Here is a 17,555-nt window from a genome sequence, read left to right as displayed (position 1 = left end):
GAGCACCCAAAGAAAAGCATTGAGGAAGGCACTCCAGGCAAAGCTGGGTAATTCACAGGTACTTTTCATTGCCCCAGGAGGTTAGCAATTGTTCTCTCCCTATGATAAGCTGACCCCACAAGACTCTAGCAAAAACAGGAAGGGCCTTTCCAGTCAAGGAGATGACACCAAAGAGAGAACCAATTTCACATGGCTTAGACTGGGAGCGACTCCTGGGGAGAGAAAAGACGTGTTCTGCAGCACCCCCAGCCCCCTGCCAATGGTTGGTGCCTGGGCACCTCCCAGATGTCATGGGATAAGAGGAGGATTTGCTGTGGGGGGACACCCACCTGATCCTGGGGCATGTCACTTTGTCTGCCTCTGCTTGGGTCTCTCCGTGGAAAACAAAGCCTTTTCTGCTGGGTTTTGCCAGGTTTCTCGGCTCTTCAATAGAAGCAGCCACGGGCTCTGATTAGATGGCAAATCCTGTTCACTGCAAGCGGAATTTAAGCTGAGAGCTGGGTCATGTGAAAATAAAGCTGTCTGAACACACATCCATACAAATGCAGACAGTAATACAAACAGGCACATTTTTCTTGTGCAGTTTGTAAAGTAATTCAGAAGCAGAGTTCGGGAATCTTTTAAGCAACAGTGGTTTGGAGAAAATGACACTTTTTTGGACAAAATATCTAACTTTAAGGAAATACCTCACGCGTAGGAATGACATCCAGGTATAACTCAAAGCTCCCACCCTTGTCTCGCTTTAGACAACTTACTGAACTCCCCTGCACCTTGGTTTGCCTGTCTTTAAAATGGGCACAATAAGAGCTATCTCAGAGACTTATTGGGAGAATAAATAAATAAATGGACATAAACTGCCTGGCCTTAGTGGCTGGCACCAAAAATGTGCTCACATTGTGGTTGAATGGTGGCTTCCCCAAAAGATATGTCCACCCGAACCTGCAAACGTGACCTTTTTGGAAAAAGAGCCTTTGCAGTTGTAATTAAGTTAAGGATCTTGAAATGAGTTCATCCTGTGTTATCGAGGGAGGTACTAAATCCAGTGACAAGTGTCCTCATGAGAGAGGGGCAGAGAGAAGGCCCTGTGGCCATGGGAGCAGAGACTGGAGGTGCCACCCCCAGCAGTGCTGACCCGAAGCTGGAAGAGGCAAGAAAGCATCCTCCCCCAGAGATTTAGCAGGGAACACAGCCTGCCGACAACTTGGCTTCAGACTTCTGGCCTCCAAAACTGTGAGGGAATACATTTCTGTGGTTTAACGCTGCCAAGTTTGTGGCAATTTGCTACAGCAGCCCCAGAAATCTAATACGGATCTGTGGTGCGAATTCCCGGTATTCCCACTCAACCCCAGGGTGACAGGTGCATCCTGCTGCCTTATTCCCTGCTCTGTCCCTGGCAACAAGCACAGTCCAGGTTAGGCACTCATTCATTATTTTGTTTTGGTTGTTTGGGCTTCGTTTTGGTATTTTTAGTTGATTGGCAAAGACTTTCAGTGGTCCCAAGAATGATGGGATACGGTACTGCGTCATTTCGGGTAGGCTTACAAACTGCCTCCAAATCTCAGTGCCTCAAACAATGAAAGGGGCTTTCTCACCTACCTGTCTAACCTGGGACAGGGTGGGGAGGTTCTCCTCCAGGTGCTCCCACGCCAAGATACAAACTGACAGAGGCTCGGCTTTCTTAGGATGCTGACTTCTCGGCCAGAGGTTCTGGGGCTCGCTGCAGCCCGGCAGAGAGGGCTGGGGGCGGACATTTGAATGCATGTGCCTGTACATGACAGGCTGCTTCTGCTACATGGTAATGGCTCAGATCACCAGCATGGGAAACTGCAAAGCCCAGTGGACCCAGAATTAGGGGAGAACCAGATATCGGGGGGCTAGTAGCAATATCTCCCACAGGTACGGATTTGGCCATCTCTTGGCCTCCACATTTTAACAGTGACAGAGAATCGTAGAGGAATGAATGGTCACAAGCCCTGGGTATTTTCCACGTGGTTATTATAACCCTGTAAATATTGGCCCCAATTCTCCAGGCTCCATGGTGAGCCATGGCAATGGATGATAAGGGGCATAGGACATGACTGTCGTTTATTTTTCCTTCCTCTAAATAGCCACTCACCCCCACAAGCATGATGCATGAAAATTCAGGCCCCAAGAGCCTGTTAACCTCAGATGCTCCACAGGGTTCAGTCTAAAGAGTCAGAATCAATGAGATGAAGCAAACGGTTTCTCAGAAGTCTGTCACAAAAAGCAGATGGCTGGCAGCCAGGGTGAGGCCCCATCTTTGGGGGCAGCTAGCAGGGCCCTGGGGACACTGTCCTTTTTCTCACAGGCCTCAGAGGGGAGATGGATTTTTTATTTTTACCTGCTGTGAGAGCCACTAGTTGGCAAACATTGCTTTACCAGAAAAACAAATACACAGTTGGGATACTCTTGTTTCTTCCATCATTAAGTATTGTTAGCCTGCTTAAAAAAAAAAAATTTCAAATACAGAAGCTTTTTAAAAAATCTCCTGCCTCCCTCCCTTTTGTCCTCCCTTTCTCTCTCTCCCTGCCCTTTCATGGAGTTCAGGGCCTGTGTGAAGCGGTGACAAGTGCTATTTCATCTTAAATTTCTGTAACGGGGAATGTAGGTCACTGGTCTTAGAAGTGGCCTACTTTCCCAGCTCTGAATAGAAAGCTTTCCCAGGTGGAGGGTTTTTCCCAGGTTCGCGTCTAATAAAGGTGTGGCCTGCTTACCAGGCCAAGCCGAGCTCTGCCGGCCCCGCTCTACCCCGTGGCTCCACAGGGAGACTGGAAGACGTTCCACACGCGGAGCTCAGCCCGCAGGGACATGCAAGGTCACAGCTTTCCCTGAAACGTGACCCAAGAACCAGAATGTGCCTCTGAGGGCGCCGGTGGTAGAGAGCCTGGCCGGGAGGACAAGGAGCTCAGCCACCCAGGGCAGGGCCGAGCAGCGAGGCGCTGCCCAGGCCAGCGGGCATTGGGCTGCCACTACCCCTCACGCTGCATCCCTGGCTGCTCGGCTCCTCCTTTACTCTTTCTATTTGTTTGTTTAAACCGCACAAGCAATCCAAGTTCATTGTAAAAAACTGGAAAACACAGATGAGCTGAAAGAAAAACAGAAATCATCTATGAAATTATAAGAGAAAACCCTTGCTAGCATTTCTTTGTGACTCTTTCCAGTTATTCTTCTATGTATATGTACTGATAAAGATTTACGTTTAACAAAACTGAAATTATAATGCTGTGTGACCCAGTGTGTTTTTCTTTTTATTATATGTTACAAATATCCTTCCTGATCAATTAATTCAGAGCCACATGAATTTGGGATTTATTTTTTCTAAAATTACTCCCAGAATTTCATAAAAATAAATTCTAACCTGAAAAAGATAACTTCTTCTTCTTCTTTTTATTTTATTTTATTTTTTATTTTTAAGATTATCTTATTTGGGTTTTAAAAAAAGGAATAAAAATAATCTATAATCCCATCATTTGGGCCTATTTCTCCCTCCCAGCATAACAACCTCTTCAGTCCTGTACCCACAGGTCACCACCCACTAGTTTGGCTAATAGACCCCATCCAGACAGTTCTCCGTGTATTTCTACAGAACTAGAGACATGCACATGTAGACATTATAGACATTTTTAAGTGGGAAGACGATGTCTTCATTGTTTTGCAAATTGCCTTTTTCATTGTACAACAGAACGCAGACCACCGCACGTCAGCACACGCGTGTGTAAGACCAGCAACGTTCTTTCTAATGATGCTTGGAAGGGAGTGTGAAGGTAGCTCAGGGGTAGAATTCTCGTCTGAAATGGGGGAGACCCGGGTGCAATTCGCAGCCCAGGCACTCCCCTGCCCCCTACTCCTACCAAGAAAAAAAGATGCATGGTGCTCCACTGTGAATAAATAATAATTTATTCAATCGTTGCCTATTGAAGGGAATTTTGGATTTTTGTTTGCTTTTCTATTGTAAAATGGGGGACAAACAATGCCTAGTAGATACACTCACAAACTGTTGTTGTAGAATAAGTTCCTGTTAGAAATGCTGGGTCACAGGGAGGGGAGATGTCACGTTTTGATGGATTCTGCCAAGTCACTCTCTTAAAGATTCTCCCCTGTTTTAACTCTCCTTTCATTTCCTCACCTCTCATCAACATATCAACTTTTTAAACATTGCCAATAAGATAGAAGATATATGTCCTTTGTAATAACATTTCACTTCACTGTATGAACGCACCATGATTTAAGCAACCCTTCTTTGGAGCCAGTGAGGTTATTTGTGATTTTGCATTCTGTGTACAATGTTGGAATAAACATCCTCATACATATTTCACCTCCTCGTTTTATTTATATATTACAGAGCCGAATATAAATGTCTGCGTTAAGGAGTACAAACATTTTTAAAACTTGATATATATTGCCAAGTGTTTTTAAAGTTTGCACTAACTGACATTTCCACCAGCAATGTGTAAATATTTTACCCCATGTCAACAGGGAGAAATTCAAATGCAGACGTGTCTGGCTCGAGATCCAGGTTTTGTCTGTGAATCCAGGGTTTCTGGATGCTATGCAACACGATGTCAATTAAACCTCTGAATACAGGGGAGAAAATGTCATTCCCTTTCCAGTCCCTTTTCCAGCCCTTCTGATCCAATTAATGAATGATTCTTAATCAGGCTATTTCCTGATTTCCCTTTTTAACAAAGAAGCAACAGGCTTCATGCTTGTGTCTTTGGCCAGTCACAGTATCATTTTTAATAAGTCAGTTTATTTTCATTATCTTTGCTGTGACCTTCTCTGTTCAGCAAGTTATGCTGATTCTCAATTTATGGCAGTGATATATACTTTCAATTTCAAGTCTTTTTATTTAGTGAGTCAAAAATAAACAAGTGGGGAGGGCCAGGGTGGCTCAGCAGGCAGAGCTATCGCCTGTCATGCTGGAGACCCGGGTTCGATTCCCAGTGCCTGCCCATTGAAAAAAAAGAAACAAGTAAATAATAGTACAAGTGGATGTGAATATGTAGGAAAAATATGAAGGTTATATAGAGTTAAATGATGTTCAAGAAACCCTATCCCATCACTTGTTTTTGATAGTCTAGCATCTATTCCATGTTCTTGTAACAACTCCTTGATGTTTTTTGGAATGACCTTTTCTTAATCCCAGTCCAGGTGGTTCAAATATGCCAACCAACCCTGGACTTCACAGGAGGGACATATAATCCAGACCTGATCATTCACAACAGTTCATCTCCTTGACTGTAGCAATTGAGTCAGGAATGGTCATGTGGTCCAAGTTGGTCCAGTGATACTCACGTCTGCAAATTTTACAGAACTATGGAGAAGAAGCTCTCTTTGCTGTGGTTGCTAAAGTTTGTAGCATGAAAAGCTGGAACCAACAGGGCCACCACATGGAGTAAGCCAGTCAGAGAACAAGCCAGTGCAAAGGAGAGATTCCAGAGATAAAGAGACTTGCATTCCGAATGATATCATTTGTGTCCCTGGATCTATCCATACCTGAAGCTTGTATATCCCCTGGACTTTTCAGTTATGTGAACCAGTGAATTCCCTTTTTTGCTTAAAAAGAAAAAAAAAAAAAAACCCTATCCCATCCTCACTTCCCTCCTGTAAGACGGAGGAAAGAAGGGAGCCTTCACTGGTTTTCTATTCCACACTGGGCACTGAGCACATAATCTCAAGGAAACCCTAGCTGTAGCCTCAGCAAGAATAGCCCAGACACGCTGCTGGTGGTAATTATGGAGCTGTGGGTCCTTAGCCTACGAAGAACACCAGGTGCCCAACGTCTCCTTCCACATGAGCCCGAGGAAAAGTACAGGCTTTCTCAGTAAAGGCTGCTGGAGGATGTGGGGTCTTGCAGTTTCCAGGACCCAGGACTCAGCCCTGTGGGAATATGGGCACGGGGGAGCCTGCCCTTGCCACAGCCCAGAATGCTGTCCCCCTGCAAACTTGTAGCTGTGGCTTGGTGATAGCCTCTCTGCAGCCTGTCAACACAGGAGAACCCGTGCACAGGCCCTGACTCTGAAGGTCTCTGCCCCTACCAGCACCCAGACTTCCCATGCACACTGGAGAGGACTATTGCTTACTCAGCAACTGTGGATGAGTCCCAGCCTAGCCAAGCCAGCAAATTCCTGTGCTATTGGGTGACTGAGCCACCCCTTCTCTAATGACATCTGAGCCCCTTCCAAGTTTGTCCTTTAGGCATGCTCCTTCAGCTCTAGAAAACCGGACAGGATTTCCTTATACCCTACAGTTATTCTTTTATCATACTTAATCATTCTTTGCATTGAATTTTCACTAATTAAGCTCATGGTTTCCATCTCCTGACTGTATCCAGAATGCAACAGCCAGGCTCCAGGCCTCTCCTCTCTAAGGCTGCAGTCCCTTATGACAGGCTGTGGGGCACAAGTTGAGCCCATTTACTCTCATGCCCAAATGGCAGTGGCACCCAGACTTCTGCACCCACAGAGACTTACCTCTCCCTCACAGGAGCCTAAAGGATGCCACTCTGTGACCCCACACAGATGAGTCCCTCAGTCACTGTGCAACCCCAGGTCTCCAATCCTGGCACTTCTGCCTGAGGTTGCACAGAGCCTGTTGCATCTGCCACCAAGGAGACCTGCTGTGAGGTGCTAGTCTCAGCATGAGAGGCCACCATACAGCCTCCTGCTCCTTCAAGGCCACCAATCCTCAAAGAAAGAAGAGGACAGCAGGAAGCCCCATCTGCACTTTGCACCTCGCTCTGTCTCTGGGCTCCCAACGAGATCAACTTGTGCTGCAGTCTCACACAGTGTTTCAGTTTGCTAAAGCTGATGGAATGCAAAATACCAGCAACAGATTGGCTTTTACAAGGGGGATTTATCAACTTACAAGTTTACAGTTCTGAAGCAATGAAAATGTCCAAATCAAGGCATCATCAGGACAATACTTTCTTCTGAAGACAGGCTGCTGGCAGTCCAGGACTCCTCTGTCACATGGGAAGGTACAGAGCCATGTTGGCTGGTCTGTCCCTTCTCTTCTGGGTTTCAAACCTTCTGGCTTTGGTGGCTTCCTCTCTGAGCTTCTGCATGGATTTTTCTCTCAGCTTCTCTGGGCCTTTTTTCTGTGTCTTCTCTCTTTCTTTTACCCTCTTATAAAGGACTGCAGTAAGAGGATTAAGACCCACCTGGGGCATGCCTCAACTAAAATAACCTAATCAAAAGGTCCCACCCACAAACAGGTCTAAACCCACAAGAATGGATTAGAAGAACATGATCTTCTGTGGGGCATATACAGCTTCAAACTGTCACACAGTCTGCAACAAAACCAGACTCCTTGGCTTCTGACCTTCACATTGCCCAGAATGGAGAACACCATAATCTCATCTCCTTCCATAGCTACTTGAACTTTCGAGGCTCGTCAGTCCCAGCTCACTGTTCCCTAAGCAGTCTCACCAGTATTTCTGCATTAGCCTCAAACAGTGCAGGGAAGGGCAGGAACTCTGATCCTCATTTAACAAACGAGGAACTGACAAGGCCAAATGCTTGCCCCTAACCACAAAGAGAGCAAATGGCATTTCCAAGACAGAATATTCTGATTCCTTCATGTTTCAGGATTGCTGCAGCGTCACTAACTCACTCTTTGAAGGGGTCAGGAATGCACATTTCTACACAGCTCTAGGTGATCTACAGTCACACACAGAGAGCATGAGCCTCAGACCACACAGGCCTCCATTCAGCCAGCACGGCACACCTGAGGGCTCTAAGTGAAATTCAGTCTGTGCCCTACATGCTAAGCCACACACGTTGGCATAGCACATCAACCCGGGGGCAGTTCATTATGGCATTTGCCTGCACAAGGGGCACTTGTGTTCTGTTCACACAATCACGCAGAATGTGCTGACAGCTGAAGTAATAGAAATTTAATATCAGTCATTTGAGGGTTTCCTCAGCTTCAGCCTTTGGGGCTCTTGAGCAAAGCACTTGGCAGGTGGGGTTGGGGCAGGGAGAACAGAAGGAACAGTCCTCTCTACAGACCCAAGCCATTCATACCTGCAGACATCCACAGATCCACCCCTTGTCTGTCTGTCTTTCAGTCATCTGTCCATGCAAATCCTCCTAAAGATACCCCTCTTGCTAGTGCCTGACACCCTAAGATTCTGCAACTGACTCATCAACTCCCATGCCATATTTAGGACATTGGAATCCCTCTGTGCCTTCCCCTTCAAGGGGAGTGTGGAAATTTGGACAGGGTGGCCTATCTTCATGGACCCTGGGAAGCCATTCTCCCCTCGGGGAGCAGACTCCCCAAAGAAAGGGAGGGCTCAGGGATGGGGCCTTCATCTCTCCTCCCTCCCTCCAGCCCAGCCACATATTTTTTCTAGAATAAGTAGAAGACTTGCTCTCTCTTTCTTGTGTTGCTCCCAAACATTTTGACTACTAAGCAGTTTTCTCCATTTCCCTAGGAACTTAAGCTTTTGGAGGCTAACGTCCAGGAAACTCTCCTTTGGCTTTCAGTGCTGACTATGGCTTCCCTAAGCCAGTGGACCCAGAAAGGCCTGGTCATCCAAATGAAAGAGACGGCAAAGAGAAGACACAAGGAGAAGGGAAAAACAAATGCTGGTAGTTTAGAAATATAAATATAAGGAGCTGAGTCACTTACAGAACTACAAGTGGTGAGGCACCAGCAAGAAGGGTGTCTTCGGGAGGATTTGCATGGACAGATGCCTGAAAGGCAGACAGATAAGAGGTGGATCTGTAGATATCTGCAGGTATGAATGGCTTGGTCTGCAGAGAGGACGGTCCTTCCATTCTCCCTGCCCCAACCCCACCTGCCAAGCACTTTGCTCAAGAGCACCAAAGGCTGTTGACTCAACTCTGGCTGAAGCTGGGAAAACCAAGATGTTTACTACATTAACCAACCACACAGCAGTGCATATACTAATGTGGTCAAAGAACAGTCCAAAGGCTCCTGTCTGCAGCACCAATTGCAACGTTCAAGCATTGATCGTTTCATGACTGGGCCACTGGGATCCATGGTCAGCCCAGAAACTCATTCTGAATGATGTTAAAAGTTTTGGTCAGTCTGTAGGAACTCAGCAGACTGGGACAGCCTCTTCACATCTGAGAGCCTCGGAACAACCCTTCATACAATCAACAAATTTTTCCTGAGCCTCAGAAATGAGCAAGACTCAAATAGGTTCTAAGGAAGGATATGGTAATCCAAGAAAACCGCCAGAAGACTGTGTTGGGAAATCAGACATAGAGCCAAAGAAGAGACTGAAAAGCTTGCTTCATGCAACAACTGTGAGCTTTGTCCAAGTGCCATCCCCTGTTCAGCATCTCTCCCACCACCACTAAAAAGAAAGAAGAATGCGAACTTAGCCAATACCGTACTCAAGGGATGCATTACCCCTTAGACCCAGATAGTCCTAACTTTGCTTCTTTGAAAAATGAAAATCAAATATTGGGAGTAAGTGAGGTTTCAGAGATGGCTCCAAATGCAAAACTGCCCAGCAGATGATGCTTTGGGTAAATCAGAAGTAAAACACTACCCTGAAGCCCAGGAGACCGCAAAGCTCTGAGACTAAGGCTAAAGATTAAACTGAGCTTGTAGTCTAGAAAAACTCTTATCTTCTGTGCCTGCTGCTCCCCAAGAAAGTGTTAGTCCCACCACTTTGACACTCTTTCCCACTCAGGAAACCTGATGTCTTTCCTGAACCTTGGTGTGCTCTAGAGAAAACCCATAGCAATCCAGATCCAGAAAGAGTGGAAAACACTTCTGCCTACTCTTCTGAGAGGACTGAAGTTAAATCCAAATTGCTCACAGCAAACTGCCATAGAAGGATAACAGAAATAGAAAATCTTTGCAGTGATCCAGTCTTGCCAGGTTAAAGTAGTGAATTCTAATATGCTACCTCTTTTCTTGCTAACAGACAAGTCTTGCAGGACCAAAAGAAGAGAGGAAGAGACACTTTTAATTCTCCAGCCCCATTTGACCTCTGGCCACAAGGTACCCAGGAGGAGAGAAACTACTCTCTGATCAGTTCTCTTATTTGAAGATCAGTCTGCAGAAATCCAAAGGCCTCTATTTGCAATCTTCACAGGAGTTCAGAATCCTCTTCCTCCAAAAACCAATAGAAGGAAAAAAGTGCTAATACCCACTCACCTTCCCACACCTTAAGCTGAGTCTGGTGGTTTTTACCAAGAATTCCAGGCTCCATTGTCTCTCTTGGTAGAAGGGAGTCTTTTTAACAGGTCTCTTTAACTAGGAAGTTCAGAACAGACATTCCAGTCAACAGATCATAGCATCTAAGAATTGCCATTATTAAATGAGGTAAGCTCTTTAGCTTATTAAAGTTCCAAGCAATTGATTTTTTACACCTAAAGAGAGAATGATCACATGGTACAACAACCCCCTTTTCAACTTGCTTTGGGCCCAATTTGGTCCTACTTTGCTAAAAACAGACTCCTCACTCTCCATGCTTTTTTGCTTAGTCAACCCATGGCTCTTGAGAAGGTCCTTTGTTTCTCCAGTATGTGTCTGCTCCTTCTCCTGAGTAAACACCAGGAGTACACCTCAGAAGTGCTACAGAAGCATCATAACCTCCTCATTATAGATCCAAAGACCTCCAAGACCCAACGTGTTCATGCTGGGCACAACACATATGTCCACGTTTAGTGGGGAAGCTGAGTCTGTGCAGCTGTGAAACACACTTCTCAATCTGGAATCGTGTGTGTATCCCTAAAGGATTTTTTTCTCTTTTGGACCCTGTTCTAGTTTGCTAGCTGCTGGAATGCAACACACCAGAGACAGATTGGCTTTTAATAAAAGGGGATTTATTTGTTAGTTCTTCAGAGGAAAGGCAGCTAACTTTCCACTGAGGTTCTTTCTTACGTGGGAAGGCACAGGATGGTCTCTGCTGGCCTTCTCTCCAGGCCTCTGGGTTCCGACAACTTTCCCCGGGATGATTCCTTTCTGCATCTCCAAAGGCCTGGGCTGAGCTGCGAGTGCTGAGATGAGGTACGCTGAGCAACTTAGGCTGTGCTACGTTGTGCTCTCTCATTTAAGCACCAGCCAATTAAGTCAAACGTCATTCTTTGCAGCAGGCATGTCTCCTAACCGACTGCTCATGTAATAAGCAACAGATGAAGTTCACATATCATTGGCTGAAGTCCACAGCAACAGAACTAGGTGCCTTCACCTGGCCAAACTGACAACTGAATCTAACTACCACAGACCCTAAATTATTTTTTGATCATGTTAGTTGCAACAGAAAACCCAACTCAAACTGTATTGAACAAGATTAATTGAGTTCAAATAAACGGGGAGCCCTGAGGTAAAATGACTATCAAGACTGTGCAATTAAGTCTCTGGCTACACTTTTCTGTGATTCAGAATCCTGACCCTGCCACATGAGGGCTACTAGGGGCACTTGTGAAATTCATTTCCAGGAGCAGAACCTTTGTACCTACTCCTAGGCCAGTCACTGAGGATCGAGGTATGTCATGAGCTGTGCATCCTCAACCATCACTTCTGGATCCAATTACGATGGCCATGGGGGTTGGGACTATCCTGGTTGGTTTAGGCACCTGAACCAATCACAGCTCACCCTAGAGGTGGAGGTATGTCAAACCCACCCAATCAACCTTCTGCCTGCTGCCCAAGGGGAACCAACCACAAAGTCTGTTGTAGTTACAGTGCTAACTGTGCTGTTCTTTGGTGAGTTTGTCCTCACATATATTCTTCGCCCTTCCCCTGCTCTGCTTTGTATTGCTTGTGCATGTGTTTATGTGTGTGCATATGCGTATGCATGCAGTGGAGAATGGCTCACCCCTGTAGTCTGTATTTCCAGCCCCCCATGACAGCTAGCTTCCACTGGATTCAGTCGATGGGAGGCACTACTAAAGAAGTGGAGGGCAGGGGAAAGTGAGAAGTCAGAGTATTTCTCCCCTCTCTGTCTGCCTCAGGTGGCTTCTCTGGAAACAGCAGCCTCTTCTGTAGAGCTCGAGCTCTCCCAGACAAGCTCTTTGTTGTCATTGCTTCTGCCTGGTGGCCCTATCCCCCAGGCTTTGATGCCACCATATCCCTTTGCCTCTCTAGCAAGGATAGGTGGCTGCCTGTTGCCTGCTGTTCTCCTGTTTGCATCACCATCCCATGCTTGGTTCTCAGCAATCTCAATTCCCTATGCTAAGTTGGCTTTGTTTCAAATATTTAGAGTGGTTTCTGTTTTCCTGGTGGACTCTGTTACACTCTTAAATATTGAAAAACATAAATCAAGTATAAACTCTAAGCATAGGGTTCTTACATAATTACAAAAACAACAAAATTAAAAATAACAACACTAACTCAATGTGACTGACAATATTAATTTGCTGAAACTAAATTCCCATTTAAAAATGTGAACACGGTTCTCTCCATTATGGAACAGGTACTTTCTGAGGTCAGCAGGCTTACACCACCACATGTTACACAACAGGACTCAATTCACCCATGACCTCTGTTTAAATTTCTGCAAAGTCTTCATTCCAAGTATATCAACATTTATGGCTTTCACCTCCCAAAACTGTTGTAAATACAGGCTCTCATATCTCACAGCCAAACTCAGTGTGCTGGTTTGAATTTGTGGACCCCAGAAAAGCCATGTCCTTTAATCCTCACTCAGTGTTGCTGGGTTATCCATGGAGATGTGACCCACTCAACTGTGAGTGGTAACTTTTGATTAGATGATTTCCGTGGAGGTGTGTCTCCACCCATTCAAGTGTGGGGTTGCTTACTGGAGCCCTTTAAGAAGAAACCATTTTGGAAAGAGCTACAGAGCCCACACAGCCAGAGACCTTTGGAGATGAAGAAGGAAAATGCCCCTGAGGAGTTTCATGAAACAAGAAGCCTGGAGAGAAAGCTAACAGACGTCTCCATGTTGGCCATGTGCCTTTCCAGTTGAGAGAGAAACCCTGAACATCATCAGCCTTCTTGAACCAAATTATCTTTCCCTGGATGCCTCAGATTGGACATTTTTATAGCTTGCTTTAGGTGAAACATTTTCACGGCCTTAGAACTGTGGACTTTCAACTTAATAAATTCCCCCTTTTAAAAGCCATTCTGTTTCTGGTATATTGCATTCTGGCAGCTACAAATTAGAACATTCAGTGATAAGGTCATCATCCAGATAGTCCAAAATTTACATATATAACATTTTTATTATTACCATTAAAACACAGCATTTAAAAATTCACAGACAGAGAAACCCTGGCATGGTTTTCACATAGTCAGTAGAAGATTAAAAAAAGCCCTGGACCAAATTTCCCAGATCCTGGATTAATATTAGAATGCTCAGACTATGTACCAGTGATGCTGTAATTGATCCTAATGACAATCCTTCAAAGCAGATGTAGTGGTTTGAAGCTGTATGTACCCCAGAAAAACATATTCTTAAATTCAATTCATTCCTATGTATATCAGTAGGACCTTTTGGTGAGGCTACTTCAGTTAAGGTGTGGGTGTTAATTACTGGAGCCCTTTTTAAAGGGAATGAATACAGACAGCAAGAGAAAGAAAGCCAAAAAACAGGAAGCTACTAATCAATGAAAACAGGAAGAGAAAGGAAAGACCAGCAGATGCCACCATACGCCTTTCCATGTAGCAGAGAAGCAAGAATCACTGGTAGCCAGTCTTTCAGAAGAAAGCATCGCCTTGATAACTTGATTTGGCCATTTTTTCATCTTCAAACTGTAAACTAATAAATTCCCATGATTCAAGACATACCATTTCATGGTATTTGCTTTAAGCAAACTAGGAAACCAAAAAAGATTTGATACCAAAAAGTAGAGTGCTGCTATTGCAAATACCAAAAATATGGAAATGGGTGATGGGTAGAGTCTGGAAGAATTATGAGGCATTTAATAGAAAGTGCTTAAATTGCTTTGAAGAGATTGTTGGTAGAAATATGGACTTTAAAGGCCTTAGACCAAAATAATGAATGTGCTACTAGAAAAATGCAATCCTTGTTTTAAAGTTGCAGAGAACTTGGCAAAATTGAGTCCTGAAATCAGATGAAAGGCAGAATTGAAAGTGATGAGCTTGGATATTTAGTTGAGGAGATTTCCACGCTAAGTGTGGGAATTACAGCCTGGTTTCTCCTTATACCTTACAGTAAAATGTGAGAGGAAAGGGATAAGCTGAGAACTGAACATAGGTACAAAGAAACCAGAAATTGATGGTTTAGAAAGTTCTGAGCTACAGGAAAGGGAGTCTCCAGAAAGTAGTGCTCCATGTGAGGGTTTAACTGGATATGGGTCCAGCCAGCCATTTCCATTTCAGTCAGGATTGGAGATGCAGTTATACTGGAAGGACTGTGGAAAGTCCTCCTGTCTGATGGTTTGAACGCCTGTGTACTACATGTGAAACTAATCCTGATGCTAATAGGATCTCTGCATTTCGGGCAGAGATCTATATGAATGGAACCACTGCCAGGCTGGACTAGAAGGGACAGATTGAAGGAGAAATCACTTCAAGGACAGAGATGTGGAAGCTGAGATCTGAACCAAAGATATCTTCTTGGTCTAAGAGAATGAGCCTATCCATGTGTGTGCAAGGAGTGAGTCTGCCCTGGAGCTTGGAGAGAACGGGCTTCCACCCTGCCGTTGAGGAGCAGGGCTGCCACCCCAGGGCTCTCAGGGGGTGGAGCCTTCATGTCAGTGTTTGGACAGAGCAAGGCCACTGCACAAGCACTTGGAAGGGATCAGGCTGCCACTTTATCAGGCCCTGAGGACAAAACATCCTTCCACAGATGACTCTCAGACCTTGAAATCTAATGAAGTATTCCCTGCAGGATTTCAGAATTGTCTGGGACCCACAACCTCAGTTTTCCTTCAAATTTCTCTCTATAGGAATTGGGGTTTTAAGCTATGCCTGCCCTCCATTGTATATTGGGAGCAGATAACTTGTTCTCTAGTTTTCACAGGTCCAGAGATGGAAGGGAATTGTGCCTCAAGACAGATAACACCTATAACCAACTTTGATTAGACGCTGCACTTAGCATTGCTACTGAAATAACTCAAGGCTTTGGGGATGTTGTAATGGAATGAATGTATTTTGTATGTGGAAAGAACACGTCTTTAGGGGATCCAGAGGCTGGAGTGTGATGGTTTGAATCTGTAAGGACCCCCAGAAAAACATATTCTTAAATCTAATACATTCCTGTGGGATGAACCCATTGTAAGTAGGCTCTTTAGATGAGACTATTTCAGTTAAGGTGCGGACCACCTCATTCAGGATGGGTCGTAATCCTATTACTGGAGTCCTTTACAAATGGATTACATACAGAAAGAGAGAGAGAGAACCCATGAAAGCAAGAAGCTGAAATCAATGAAATCCAGAAGAGAAGGGAGAGACCAGGAGACTTCACCATAAGCTTTGCCATGTGGCAGAGGATTTAAGGGTCTCCAGCAGCCAGTCTACAGGAATAAAGCACCACTTTGATGATACCTTGATGTGGACATGTTCTTATCCTCAAAACTATAAGCTAATAAATCCCCATTGTTCAAGCCAAACCATTTCAGAAATGGAAAACTAAAATGGTAGGTATTACAATCTTCATTTTAAGTTGAAGAAACAACTCAAAGAAATCAAGTGACCTACCTAAGTTCTCACATCTAATACAAAGTAGAACCTCTCTCATTTTCAAACTCATGCATGTTCATTTGCCTCCTTGTTCCCCCTTCTTCATGTGGGCACATTTGTTCATACAATAAATATTTAATCCTATGTGTCAGGCACTCTTCTAAGCACTAAGGATACAGCAGTGAGCAAAAAAGACACAACCCCTGTCCAGCGGGGTTGACATTCTACTGGAAGAATCTGAAAACAAACAACAGAACTAAGTAAAACATACAGTATGCTGAGAGTGATAAAAGCAGGTAAGGGGGGATGCAAAATGATGTCAAGGACGATTGAAATTTTAGATGAGGTAGCCAGGGAAGGCCTTTGGGCAAAGACCTGAAGGAAGCAAATGGGCAAGGCATCCAAACATCAGGAGAAGAGTATTTTGGGCAGAGGAAACCACCAGTATGGGAGAAAGCATGGCAGGAGTGGAGAAAACGAGGGGGAAGTAGCAAGAGATGAGTCTGAGAGATAGTAGGGAGCCAAACATAGAGGGCCTTGTAAGTCATTATAGGGACTCGGTCTTTTACTTTGAGTAAGACATGAATTCATGCCTCTGGAAGGTTTTGAGCAGTATCACTCTGGCAATTATGTGGAGAAGGGGCTGTAGGAAATAAGGAAGCTAGAGGACCAGATAGGCTATTGCAGTAAATCCAAATGACAGTTGACGCTAATAGGACCAAGTAAGAGGTAGTGAGAAGTATCAAATTCTGAATGTAGTCAAGATTTGAAATATGACCAGGCATCCTTAACTCCCCAGCCTCTCTGGCCAGTTTATAAGGACCAAATTCTGTCAGTCCAGGGAGCCAGAAAAGGACCCAAGCACCAACACAGTCCAGCGCAGCTTTGCCCAATAGAACTTTCTGGAATAATGGAAATGCCATGCACTTTCCAGTATGGAGACCATTAGCCACATAGCTATTGAGCACTTAAAACTAGGTTAATGTGATTGGGGAACTGAATTTTAAATTTTATTTAATTTTAATTAATTTAATTTTTTAAGAACCATATCAGGCAGCACAGCTCTTGAGAATCAATCTGATAAATTGTGCCTAGGCAGCTCTCTCCCCACAATGGGGCAGATGATTGCCTGGGTTTTCATGTGTGCACTCGAATCTCAAATCCTCTGACAAGAGTCAGAATGTCTTTGAGAAACGGCTGTGATGTGAATAAAGTGCTAATTTTATCTCCGAAATGGCCCATTAATAAATAACAGAGTGTTTATAAATATGCAAAACACACAATTAGTCAATTCCACAAAGTCTCTGTGATGGGAACGTTAAAGCATGTCCTAGAGTGAAGGGGGTGGGGGTGGAATCCAAATAAATTTAGTTCCTCTTTAAACCCTACAAGCAATGAATACTGAACAATTTACTTCTGAGAGTTGTTACACAAAAGCAAGCCATTTATTTGTTCCTCTGAACATGAGCAGCACATTCTAACTTAATTCATATATGTGGAAACCCATTATCAAAAGTAAATGAGTTATCAGTGAGAGCGACAGCAGACGGCAGCTGTTTTAGCACTTCTTCATGGACCCTGAATTACTCTAATCATCATTTTATTTAAGCCCAGAAGGCCATAAGAAATAAGTTACTGACTTCACTGAAATATGTCTCCAGTGCATGCATATATATATATAACTGGAACCTGAAATAGGGACATTATTCAAACAATTTCTTGTAGCGACAGGCAGCAGCCCACAGGCCAAAGCCTGCCAAGAAACCATGCAATACCACCTAAGCACATGGGAGGCCCCCTTCTGTAGGTATTTCACAAAGATCCCTCTGCAGCTCCTTAGCCTTTCCTAGAATCCTTGTTGGCATATCTAACTGCATGCCCCCTCCCAGCCATTGACACTTGTGTTGGCTCCTTTGGCCCAAACCAAAAATCTGAGC

The sequence above is a fragment of the Tamandua tetradactyla genome, chromosome 12 (genome assembly GCF_023851605.1).
Source record: "Tamandua tetradactyla isolate mTamTet1 chromosome 12, mTamTet1.pri, whole genome shotgun sequence".
NCBI lineage: Eukaryota > Metazoa > Chordata > Mammalia > Pilosa > Myrmecophagidae > Tamandua > Tamandua tetradactyla.
The sequence above is the reverse complement of the archived record's forward strand: the minus strand, read 5'-3'. Positions refer to the sequence as shown.